This window comes from Tamandua tetradactyla, chromosome 1 (genome assembly GCF_023851605.1).
Source record: "Tamandua tetradactyla isolate mTamTet1 chromosome 1, mTamTet1.pri, whole genome shotgun sequence".
NCBI classification, from domain to species: Eukaryota; Metazoa; Chordata; class Mammalia; order Pilosa; family Myrmecophagidae; genus Tamandua; species Tamandua tetradactyla.
The window spans coordinates 215,345,654-215,359,222 of record NC_135327.1 but is presented as its reverse complement, the minus strand read 5'-3'; positions in this window follow the sequence as shown (position 1 = coordinate 215,359,222).

Sequence of the window (13,569 nt, the reverse complement as noted above, 5' to 3'; positions counted from 1 at the left end):
GTAGACCGGAATGATCAAAATAGGAATGTTTGCATTTGCTTTGTGTTTTTTGGTATTTAAAAAAAAAATACAATCATTTCATCAATTGTAACAAATGTTCTACACCAGCACAAGGTGTTAGTGGTGGGCTGCTGCATGGAATTGCTGTATTTTATGCATGATTGCTCTGTAGACCCACAACTTCTATAATTAAAACAACAACAACAACAACAACAACTCCTGGTTGGTGCTTCCTTTCTGGTGAAAAAAATGGTTTGGGATGGCAGGAAGGGGAAGGGGCAAAGGATATAAGTTGCTCACTGGGGCCAAATGGGGAGCCATGACTTCACTGGGGAGAAAAGCGAGGTCTCTTTCACTGAGAGGGGTTGTTCAGGCAAACAGTCGGCTGGACCACGGTGGTGATCAGCTTGGAGAAACTCAGTAGGACACCCCCTTCCTCAGGATAAAAAGCATCCTGCATCTATTATATGAGCAGGCAATTACCTGACTTGAATGTGTTTATACCCTGATTCTCAGTCACATTCTTTATGAAAAAAGTCTGATGAGAATAAGTCATGGCTGTTATGATGGTTCATTGGAAGAAACTGCACTGGGCAAGGGGTTGGAGGAAGGGAGAATGTTGTGACAGGTCATGGACCCCAGACATTGCTGAAAATCGTAGGCAGGGACCTCTGCTGCCCCAAGTGGTGGGCCAAGCCACTGAACTTCCTTCAGAGTGCCACGCTACCGCATGGATGGATTAAATAATGTAAGACCTTTCCTTGTGTGCTGTTCTTTGACCTCTCAGATAGGCCTGATTTGGGGAGAAAAATGAAGATTTCTAGATGTGTTTGGAGATCTGCTTTTTATGTACAGCAGTCTCGTTGTGTCTGGAGGAAAACGCTATCGACTTAAATGTCCCCCTTAGTCTCATTTTGGGTTTGATATCTACATATCTAGGAAAAAAAAAATCTTTCTCAATTTATCAAGCCATTGCACACTTTTCTCAGGGCAGAGTGACATCAGCAATTGTCAGGCTCAGTTGGCTTGTTACACAGTTCTCCAGCAAGTAACTTTCCTCTCCTTAAACTTGAGACCTATGGTGAGTAAGGTAACCCTGCTTTCCGAAGCCATGATCTGTGACCCACTATGACCCCCTGATCAAATGCCCTCTCAGCTCCTCCCCCAGTTATCCCATGGGCCCCACTTCTTTTTATCCCATGCCTGGCTCACTCACAAACCCTCCTCATTTCCCCACTCCCACATCCATATTCCTCCTAGCAAGCATCAGAAGTGGGGGAAGTTGAACTTAGTGCTTCACCAGGAAAATGCCTGAAACTAAAGGGACAAGGGTAGAAGAGAACAGAATTAAAGGCATCATGGATTTCACAGCTCCTAAGGTAGATTACTGGGAGAAATAAATGCTTTGAGCCACTGTCTGCATTTACAATGGGATGCAGAAACGCAACTCTTTTCAATTCCTACCCTTCCCACTGCTTTCCCTTCCCCCCGCTCTTCTCTTCCTACATTTTTCATTTTAAAAACAGATTTAGTGTTCACAAGGTCTCTTCTAACTGGTTCTCTAAAAAAGCAAAGTTCTAGTTACATATTACAAAAGCTTTTCCTTCTCGATACAAGCTGAGGCTGTATGGTCAAGTCATTTATTCATAGACTCCTTTGTTCATTTCATTTATTGAATATGCTTTTTTCTAGTCCTAGTGATTTCAAAAGAATAAAAACAGTGATAACTAATATTTATTGACTATTTTCTGTTAACAGCCCTTTACTAAGTGTTTAATATTTAATAGGCAAAGAACTCTCACTACATGCTCCCAATAGCTTAATTTTTACTGCCTGTTTTCCAGGTGGAAGTTGAGGTTTAAAGAATATAACTGGTCCCAGGTTAGCCGAGCTGGAGTTTTTACCAAGACAGTTTGGTGATAGAGTCTGGCTATGCTCTATACTCTGTCCTTTCTAGGTCAGCTTTTCTCAAACTTTAACTGCATCAAAATGGCCTAGAGGATTTGTTTAAAACACATGTTGCTGGGCCCTATTTCCTAAATCTCTGATTCAGAAGCCTGAGAATTTGCATTTCTAACAGGTTTCACTGCTTCAGGCTAAACTATCTCTCCAAAGCAACCCTCTGTGGTCCGGGTTGTTTTAGGAAAGGTGACGCAGATGCTGGGTAAGATTAATTTCAACTCAAATCCACACTTCCTGCAAATGGAAGAGCCAGATTTCTAACCAAGGCACCACACTGGGTGCCTTTCTCCTGTGCCCTACGCACATCTGTAACGTTGCCTTGTCTTCTATTAGTTCCTCCATGCTTCCTAAGTGACTACTCTGGGGAGGGAGCTGTTTCCAACTGAAGTGCAGGCTGCACTAAGTGACAGGCTGGGGGAAATATTGAATACAGCCCAACCTGTGATGGCAATGGAAGTAGTGCAAACAGTACAGGCATCCCAATAATCCTTGACTTGACTTCTCGCCCATGTACTAGTGTTAGAGTCTAATTATTCTAGGAACATCATTCTGAATCAGGAACACAGCCAGGAAAACAGCAGCTGTACGGAGACCGTTTATTTACTTAATCCCTCATGTAAACACTGTGGATGATGATGGATCATCATTTGGCCCTGAAAATAACAGTGCTCCCTCAGAGGCTTGTGTCCTCATTAGAGCCCACTAGCCTTTTCCTGTGTCTGCAAACAGTGGCAAAGAGGAAACAGAAGGGAAACAGGAGTGAGGAAACGGTGCCGAGTTGCAAACACGTATAAAAAATTGGCATTGCAATTCCCAGGACAGGCAAGGGCCTCACCAGACTGCAGAGGCACAAACTTCTAGCAAGTTCCATTTCCAGAGGGGGTGGTTCTGTTCTCTGGCACTGAGGTCTGTACATTTTTGCAGCCTTGGATTCGTCTTGCCTCTAAGGAAGCTATTTACAGTTTTGCACAGTGGGATAGTTTTATGAGCCAACCCTCTCATTTTTATGAGGGTCCCCAGGGTACAGCGGTTATACAATCTTACACCAGCACACCGACTTCAGTGAAGTACAAACAATATAAAGTAGGCCAGCCAGGGCCATAAAGCGGGCAGTGCCAAGCAGTCGTGATTTAAGTTCAGTTCAGTGGTGACCTGGCTTATTACGATAAGATAGAGGAATGAATAGACCCTGAGCAGGGAGAGAGAGTGAGTGAGAAATAAATAATTCATTGGGTGCCTTCCAGAAGCTGTAGGCTGAAGGGAAAGAATCTCGTTATCAGAGAAAGGACCAAAATTCAATTGCTAGGATGTTCTCTCGAATTATTTCTCAGATTTGTTGGTTGAAGGAAACAACACCTCCTTCTACCAAATGTTTGGTCAGCAGTCCCTTATCAACAAAACAGGGCGTTCAGATCTCAACACAGCTTTTGTCACAAGCCAACTTTTCGCCAGTGAACCAGTAGAGAATGAGGTCTCTGGGTGAGCTTGTATTTACAAATGAGTTTGCTAAGCTTTGACTTCATAAGAAGACAGGGTTAATTATGAACTGGACTATGGATCTTAAATTTATCAGCAGGCTAAGTAGCTGGTGGCTGCCCCGATCGGAGTTGGCTTCAAGGAAATGAAATAGGACTTATTTACATTTAGAGTGATGCTCAGCTTCTTTAATCACCTCAAAGCATTTAGAAATTAACTTTATTACCAGCAGCTCAAGAAGTATAATAAACCCTGGGAGGGCATTTGCTACCCATTATTGTTTTTTTCTTTTCTTTTTTTTTTTCTTGAGCTGTCTATTTATTATTTTAGTTAGTGTACTCTGCCTGTTTTTTTCTTTTTTTTTTTTTGCTAAATCCTGGAAAGTTTCTTTTTGATGCAGTTTTGCTGAATAATCTGTGGTTTATTTGGAAAACTTCCTTGTAAAGCAATTTTCTGAAACCTGAGTAGAATTGCTAATGGTCACCAGCACTAGTGTAACTGTGTAACATTCTGGTAAACTCTCTTAGATTTGAAATGTTTCAGTTAAATTGATTGGTTACCAAAGCATTACTATGAATTATGCAAGTTGAGCGGTATGGGTGACTCAAGCTATTACTTCTCAAATCGCACTTTAGCCATTTTTCAGGGAACACTATTTTATAATGCTGAGATAAATTTTGCATTAGAAATTACTAGTTGGTTAATAAACAGACCCAAACAATCAGAATGGTAGATCCATATATAAATGGCAGTCTCTGTTACATTTTGGTTTAATCCAACCTACAAGTCAACTGAAAGCTCTTATTATTTGAAGCTATAGCCTCAAATTATTTTAGTTTTTTGAAATCAACAAAGAACTGCAAGATTTGCTGCTGGGGTGTGAGTGCCTTCCCTGCCTGGCTCAAAGAGATGTTGCAAAGATTTATAAGATGTTTATAAACTGAAAGAAGCAGTGTTAACATGATATATTGGCATTCTGTTGTTTAATATTTTAATAACATGTTTACCTATTATTTGAGTTTTAGTTTAAAAATGGACCTTCTATAAAATACTATCTCTTTAAATTTATTAAAGTTTTCTTTATATGCAGTAAACTACAATGGGGAAACTTTTTTTTAAAGAAAATTGCTCTTTTCTTAGGAGACATTAATTTTAGAAAATGAACCCAACTGAGGAATTAGCAAGAGCGTACATTGGAAAGAATGAAGTATTGCATTTAAAGGACTTGTGTGCTTTAAACTTAGGAATCCATTATGCTATGAATTTGAGTAGGAGCAAACCCTTCCTTCTTGTAAGTTACAGCAGCTAGGAGGTTGAGGGGTTGGCTCCTAGGCTATAGCCATGGAAGACAATTTACCTACTGCAGTGGATGGAGGGAGACCGGGGTTGTATGACGTTGTTTTTTAAAAATAAGCAGAAACCAGTAACTCTGACTCTGTATCTTTATTAGAGGCAGAACATACTGTTCTTACTGTACGTAATCTGCTGTGGGAAGATTGGCGGCTATACCTCTTGGGCTTTCCCATAACAAGATGTTGATCTCTTGAGGCTATCCTGGTGAGTGAAGCCATACATAAATCCATTCTAATCAAATATGCTACTCTCCAGGGGGAGATGCCTTCATTATAGGGACTCATTTCAGGGGAATATAGATATGTGCAAATCTATATTTTAGGGACAGACACCAGTGTCTGTTTGCAGGCAAGGGAATATAGCATTCCCCTCTTCCCCTCTCATCTTACATCTTGCTCTCTAGAGACTCACACAAACAAATCTCTGGGGAGTGAACATACTTTCAAATATGTGAAGCTAAACCCTTCTCAGACATATGCTTCTTTCCATTATGAGCACAATGGGACACTTTCTACAACTCCAAATTTAATGGTGCCATCTTTAATTGAAGCACATGGCCTAATTAGGAGTTAGTAAGTACTTTCTGATGATAAAAATAACGATCTGTTACAGTGACAACTGAGAAGCATTTCTATTTTAATTAAAAAAAAATTTAGAATATAATTCTGAAAAGAAAAGTAAGTCTACATGTAAGAGGTCAAAACATTGTCTTCTTCTTGCCTGTTCTTAAAAGTGAAAACTACTGTCTGAACTTAGATGCTGAGTCTTATACAGAATGTTATACCCACATCCCTAACTGACTTATTAGCCATAATGCTGCTTCAGAAGTAGAAGAGTAAAAGAAGATTCTAGAAGTAAATTATCTGCTTGTCAAGAGTTCTGCTTCTCCTCCACACCCCTCACCCATGCCCTCTAAGGCGAGTTTAAAGGATGCCACATGGAAACGATGATATGCAAAGAGTGGCAAAGAATATTCAGATCATGCTTGTTTCCTTTTCCCCTTCACTACATGATGAGTAAAAGGAGAATGAAAGATGCAGTCATCAGACCTCAGGTATTACTGTCTCCTTCTAATTCAAGGATATTTATGGTTGTTGTAGAACAAGCACTAGGTACTTGACTAGACAGAGAAATGAACTGAGGGGTGAACATTTTCAAAAACATTTCTACATATAATCTCTATGCAGTTTTCACCTAGTTACCTAAATAATTCATAAGACTTTTTAGTTATACAAAAGCAGACTTTGTCTTTTTGATATGGAGAAGAATATGTTTTCTTATTTATGTCTTTATGTTTTCAAAGTAAATATGAAGTAAATTGGAGGGATTCAGACTCTAGTGAAGAAAAAGTTATTATATGATAACACCTGAGAAAGATGTTGAGCCAATTGTCCACTTACTAAAGTATAGACCTGCTTTTGTAGTATCTCTCTGATTCTATGAATTTAATCATAGTTTTTTTGGCATTGATAAACTTGCCTGCTCATGTATTCAGATGATGTGCAAATTTTCTGTATCTCCCTTGAGGCAGCATTCATAAACTTGGGGTCAAGGTGAACTTTACAATGTATTCTCATGTTGGGATTTGCTGGGGCTCATCAGGAGGACCTTCCTTTTGAATGAAAGGAATGATTTTTCTGGGTCCTTGACAGTGAGGATGAGTATGGAAGACGTTGCAAATTGGTCTAACGATCTTTTAGTCCCATGTGTATTTGTACTTTTCTTTTCTTTTTTTAAAAATTTGCCTTGGACTTTGGGCCTAATACCTTTCCTTCTCAATCAAAATAGTATCTTTGCAAGAATTCCTATTTCTGAGTGATGAGAAATAAGTCAAGACCAAAATGATCTTTGTGAAAAGACTCCTTTGGTGAATTAAAAGCATCAAGCTTTTGATTAATTCTCTATGGCATTATTGAATTTTTTGGAGGTCTATTAAAATCTTACACTATACATTAACTTTATAATGGCATGTCTCTTCCGGATGGTAAGGGGTACATCAAAGACTATATTGAGAGTCCATATTTTGAATTGTTGGTAGGCACTCCACATACCTTTGCTGAAATTCTTGACCTAAGCATTTGTATTGGAAATTGTAGGGTAGAGATTTGGTAAAATCTGACATTATGGTTGGTGGCCAGGCATTTAAAAAATGATGGCAGCATTGAGCATCATGATGGTGCATCCATAGAAATTCAGGAATTTGTGAATGATGGCGTCTTGGCAAAAGCACACCACCTGTGTCCTTACTGACCTACAGTATGGAGGGTACAGGGCTGACAGTAGCGCCAGGTGCTTCTACCCCTGCAGGCCAAATGGTTCCAGGAAAGCCACAGGGAAGAGCATCAAGATGGCCTGAGTCAGAATATTGTAGGGCTTTTCCAGGAGGATTGGGCCAGAGTGAGGTCATCCATGGCCTCAACTTTGTTTAAAGGACTAAGCTTGTACCTGGGTCATCTTAGTGGTGAGTGTTAAAGCATCGTTAGGAATAAACTTGGGTTTCAGGAGTGATTCATCCCATGTTGAGGCTTCAACTGGCTTGATCGGAATATAATGGACCAAAATTACAGTGAGTGAATTCTAAACCATGCCCTGCCAGGTCAGCCTGGGATCACTTTTTAAGCAAGGAGTTTCCCTTAGTGGAACTAAGCAAGGAAGAAAAACATTTAAAAGGAAATATGGTCCTTATCCTTGAGAATCCTAGCATTTAATGAGGAGATGAAATGGAGAGAAATGAAATGACTTGAGTGTGATCAAATAGCACATCAGTAGCTAAAGATAAATTTAATGAGACTGTAAGAATTATCTTGATTTTCATGCAAAAAGACTGACTTCACACTTGGGCAGAAGAAGTCCCTGTTCTCCAGCCTTTCCCCCAGAAGTGTTGCAACCACCACAGCTCTAAGAGGAGAGAGCCAAGCAGACTACATCCTTATCTTGTCCCTGCCACTTGCTGGCTGGGTGGATTTGGGGGAAATTTCTTAGACTTTCTAAGTCCTTGTTTTTGTTTTTAAACTCTAATATGGGACTAAGAATGACAGTGAGTATCTCATAGTTTGTTGGGAAGCATTTAAAAATGTAACCCCTCTTAGGCTCTTAGCACAATGCCTGGCCTTTAATATGCCCTGGAGAATGTTAGCTGTTTTATTTAGCTATGCTAGACTGCTAATGGCACACATACATGCCCCTCACCTACAACTGATTTGGGAGTGCTAGTTCTGGGGACAAGGCCTTCAGGGATTCCAAGGAGAATCCAGCTTAAATATGTAGAATTGGCACCCACTCTGTGTGCAAGGGGGAGGGCTACATGGTTGCTTGTGTTAAAGCTTCTTTCAGGAAGCAATGACTTCTCTTTGCAGGGACTCAGTATAGAGCATTTCCACCATTAATCAAAGGAGTGTGCAGGTTGTGAAGGAAAGGAAAGAGGATTCTGCCAGGATGTGGAACCCCCTGCAGTGGGGAGGTAGTGGGAATTGGTGAGTTGAGCTAAGCAAAGGGAAGATACCAAAGACAAACAGCTTATTTCTTGGCTCACCATCTTGGCCCAGTTTGCCTCTTACCATGCAGGTTACTTTACATACGCTACGGATACATTTGGCCATGAGAGCAGGACATGACACTGAGCAACTTGAGAATCCTGAATTAATGACCAGGAGAAATAAACTCTGGGGCTTAGGCCAAAGTTCCAACTAAGCTCCAGGAACGTGTCTCCTGAGACTCATAATATGACGCTGATGTCTGCTTCTGCCCTCATGGGGAATTGCTTTTGACAACACTTGTCATTGTGGCTTCCAGGCACAAGCATGCCTGCCAGCCCACCCCAGGCCTTGGCAGGCTTTGGCTCTCCCTCTTCCTGTGCAGATCTTAAAACTCCACTAAGACCTTATCCTGCGAGAGCTTGCCTGATACAAACTTCTTATCTCACACACACCCTTCCCCGATTCTTATTTCATAATTGTGATCAATACTTACTTTGACATAAGAGTGTGGCTGAGAGTACTAATGTCATATAATTGCCAATTTAGGGGAGATATTACTAAAGGAGGCAGTAGCTTCCTTTTGGATGTAGGGACCCACACATATAAAAAGTCTGCTCCCAGCAAAAAAGTGTGATAAAATACTACCCTTGGGGGTATAAGGGACGCTGAAAGCTGCCTTCCTTTCTGGTTTAAGATCGGATGGGGAGTGGCAAACTGAAAGGAACAGAGTTCGTGGTTTAGCATCATGGGGTTTCCAGGCACCAGACCATGATTTTGTTTGGGTGGGGGTGTGGAATGGCCCCTTATTTCAGAAAAAAAAAAAAATTCCTTCCAGCGCACATCACAATAGCCTCCCTTGGAGAAGCAGCTGTCTGTGGGAGGTATCTGAAAGCTGCACAACAAAGACATCTGGCCCACTTTTACCACGCTATAACCTCAGTGTGAGTTGTACATCTTCTCCTACTGTTTGTTTCTTCTCTTGCTTGCACTGCTTAAATGATAAATCAACTTGGCAGGAACATTATGTTTCTATTCATTTGCTAGAGCGCCAGACCCAGGGTGCGTACTTGATACAAGTTAAACGATAATACTGTGCCGATAAGGCAAAGCCTGAGAAACCAGGGGTGGCATTTAGAGAAGCCAGTGGGAAGTAGGAGTCTGAAAATATATACAAGCTCGGGCAAACCACTCACCTTTGCCATTTAAGTGGCTTCCAAAATATACTGTATCCTGTGACGGATTTGAATGGGGGCATTATTCACGAGTGGTAAAATATGTGCAAATTGTAGAGAAATCAAGCTGAGAGGACAGGAAATAGCATTCAAAGGAGCCAGGCAGTGCGGGCAGCCAGCGAGCAGCCTAACAGTGTGACAGATCCCAGGGGCATCTCGGAAGCTGCCAGTATAATTATCCATGGACCTTGTCACCTTCACCAGCTTGGCACCTGGATCAGTGGAGGAGGATGGGGTGTGGACTGGTGGCTGGAAATTGCCTTCTCTGGGCTGCTCTTTTTCCTTTGTTTGTTCTTATCCCAGGATGAGTGATGGTGGCTCTTGTTAGCCCAAACAGAAGACACGAGCATCATAATTTTTATTATTTAATTCAATTTATTTATTTCTCTGGGCAGGCACCGGGAATCGAACCCGGTTCTCCCGCATGGCAGGCGAGCATTCTGCCTACTGAACCACCGTGGCCTGCCCTATGATTTTTAAAAGAGATCGTTTTGATTAGCTTTGTAAGCAGATGTGCTGCCACACACACAAAAAATCCATAATTTGAAAATGCATGTTCACATCCTCTAACATCTCCGGCTTGGTGCTTTGGGTCACTTGCTCTTGAAAAATTTAAAAGGCAGCACACTGAGAACAACAGGCCTTTAGTGAGTTGGGGTGGATTTCTTCAAAGGCCTGGGATGTACGTTCTCCCCAGAGCTCCCCAGCAGGGCACTGACCAGAAATGACCCTGGCATCCTGGGAGCTTTGCCATAAAACAAAAGAAATAGGAAGGTGGATAAGGCACCGTGGGGTGGGGAACCGAGGACCCTAGAGATCCCGACAGAGTCTGCAAAGCCCTGTCTCTTTCATCCCACCTTCCTCGGAAACCTCGAGGTTACCCAGTCCAGACAGAGGAGTCCCCCTTCCTGTGGGTGCCTGGGCCTTGGAGAGGCTTTGGGGAGGGAGGTAGCAGCAGCTTTAGCTGGACCATCCCGGGCTCTGTTCGTTGAGTGGAGGAGCTTTCCCATCAGATGACGTGACCCGAGGCTCTACCGAATCTTTGCAGCAGGAGCTGGTGGCACAGGGTGTGCTGCCTCCTTGCTCCCCACATAGCCTGGTACCTGGGCTCACTGTCCCCGTCTCTGACCCCCACCTGCCAGGGTGTGTGTCTGCCCAAAGCCTCTAGGAGATGAGGTGCCTGTAAGGTGCAGGCAGCCCCTAAGGCCATTTGTCCACTGGCTTCTTTCAGCCCCTTGCTTCTAGTTGCCCACTTCCGCTGGTCTTGCGGTAGGTAATAATTGTTCCTCATAGTTCAATAGCATCTCAGAAGTTTACAAATCCTCTGGGGTAAGTTATTATTTGACCTCACAAAAACCTTGTATGGTAGACAGCATGCCTGCTTTAAAAGTGAAGATACGGAGGTAGGGAGAAGAGAGAGAATTCAGTTTGCGCGTTAGATGTGCACGAGTCAGAACTGGAACCCAGACCCTGTACCTGCCAAGCCCAGTGTTTGACCTCGGGGCCCCCCAGTACAGCATGGTGGTGAGGTTTGGGCTCTGCAGCCCTCAGCCAAGGTGGGAGTTCCAACTCCTTTACCTCCTGGCTGTGCTACCAGGGGCAAGACTTCCTTTACAGATAAGGAAGCTGTGCCTCAGCTTCCTTATCTGTAAAATGGGAGCAAGAGCTAGTGCCTACCTTATAGGATTTCATTAACATATGCTTACTAACGCAAGTGAAGTGTCTATAATAATAGCAAATATATATATTTTTCCTTACAGCATGCCAGGTTCTGCGCTCTGTGCTCTGTACGCATCAGTTCATTTAAGCATCACAGCAGTCCCAGGGAACAGGCACAGAGAGGTAAAATGATTTCTTAGTTGTAGAAAGAGGATGCTGACCCCAGAGACCAGGCTTTTGACCACAATACTGGGCTTCTTCTTTCCAACAGAGCTTCACTCCTGGTAAGATGCTCAAAAAGGTTGCCTGTTTCTGCAGCGGTTGTAAGCACTGGGTGAAATGGTATCAGGGTCCCACCACCCCAAATACTGCTTTTGCAAATTTCTTCACTGTGGCCTGATCCCCTGAACTGAAGTCAGGACCTCAGTTTGACTGGATGAGCATTTTGTTTCTTTTTGAAATGCAAAGTCACCCTGGGATGGTTTACCTTAAACCTTAACATGCTTCTAAATCTTGATGTCAGCGAGTTGGGGAGGCTTTTTCTGAGGGCAGGTTGGATGGGGGAGAGGGAGAGAGATTCTCAAGACACTGCTGGGAGAGAAAACGAGGGACACTGGCCCTGGTGGGGATGAGATGGGAATGGGACAGGTATAATGTGAAAAGGGAAGATGAGGGCTCATTCCTCTGGCAATTTTTCCCAGGTGCTAAAATAGATCCTTACCTGAGTTCATTTTCTGAGCACTCTCTCCATGAATTGATGTAGTGTGGTTATGCATTGAGGATCCTGTATGGTTGTGGCTTTAAAATCCTCTGACACATAAAGGTCTCAAAGCTTGGGGAGGAACTGGCCCAAGTTCACAGAACTAGAGCGTGGATAGCCTGCCCTAGAACTCCAGAATCCTGTGTCTCCCTGTACAAACACAACTTGTTTGCCTATTCCTGGGTAAACTTAACAAGAAATATTGCATAGGATCTTTATAATAACTTAACAACTGTCAGTGTTGATTGCTCTCTTTGGACTTAGCATGGAGGAAGGGTCAGAAGTCCTTCTTTGTCAGTCCTGGTAAAACATTGAGCCTTTTCTGGTGGAGGGCTCACCATTTAAATTCCGGTCCCCTCTCCTGAAACCCAGGGCTTAATGATACTTTCCTGCCTTCCAGGTATGTTGTGAGGGTTAATTAGGTAATGTTTGTGGAGTGCTTTGAAGATGAAAGCACCATATAATTGTTCTTACATATTGCCTCTTCCAGAAACCAGGAACGCTTCTACTTCAGGCAGCACTGGACGTGTCTTCACTTGCAGCATTTCACTTTAGGATAAAACTTGTCAGGCACGGGTGAATGAATGATCCCGCATAGAGCAAAGAGGCTCAAATGGTCAAAACAAACAACAGACATCAAGAACTCCTTAGATCACAAGGGAGCCCCGTTGGTGGGTGTGGTGATGAAATGCGCCCACCCATCCGGCTGACCCCTCGGGGCAAGTCCCCGCCATACCTGGATGCTCAGCACAATGGAATTCAGTTCATGAAGAAAACGTCATGGCTCCATAGACCAGAATGTTCTGGTGGGGACAGACATGGGATGAAATTCTGTAGGAGCCGGGGCAGGGCATGTGTTGGGAGAGAGGCACCAATGAAGTAAAAGAAAGGCAGACTGAAAAGTCCTTATTGCTTCCTTCAAAGTGCCAAAGATATTTGTTTACTTCTTAACATGTTTATAACTCATGGGCAAGTATGGTTATATTATGGACTTGAGTTAACGGGATTTGGTCTTCATTTCTTTAGATGTTAGTTTCTTTTCTGTGGTTGTCCCAGAAATATCTAGTTACATGATCTTTGGCTAAACTTTGCTGACACTTGGAAAAATAAGTATACTCATTGGTATCTATTATTTTTTTGTTCTTCTTATGTGAAGGTACTGTTTTGCAGGTTAAACAAGGTTTTGAGAACTTCGTCCATACTTCTCCATTGCTCTGAGAGCCTCTTAACAGTAAAGCAGTTGCAGAAAGTTCCAGGAAGATGGCTGAATAGGGTAGCTCGAGTTCAGCCCTGCTCCAAGGAAAAGTTAGAGAAGGGACAGGAGGGGGACTGAGAGGCAATTCAAGAGCGCAGCTGACCTGGGAGAGCCTTCGGCACCACGAAGGGCTGCCCTGGTTGCAGGGGCTGAGGAGCTGAGAAGCAGAAAACTGGAGCCTGACACGGAAGTGGGGACCCCACAGGGAGCACAGATAGGAGCTGGGGACTAGGAAGTAAGCCAAGCCGCATTCCTTGAACATGCTACCCTCACTGGTGCAGCCCTGTGACCCACGACTCACCCCACACCCCAGGCACCTGAACCCCGTCACCCTCCCCTACTCCCGGCGCTCCACGTGACTCCACCCCACCAACCCCCAGCGCATGTACCTGCCCC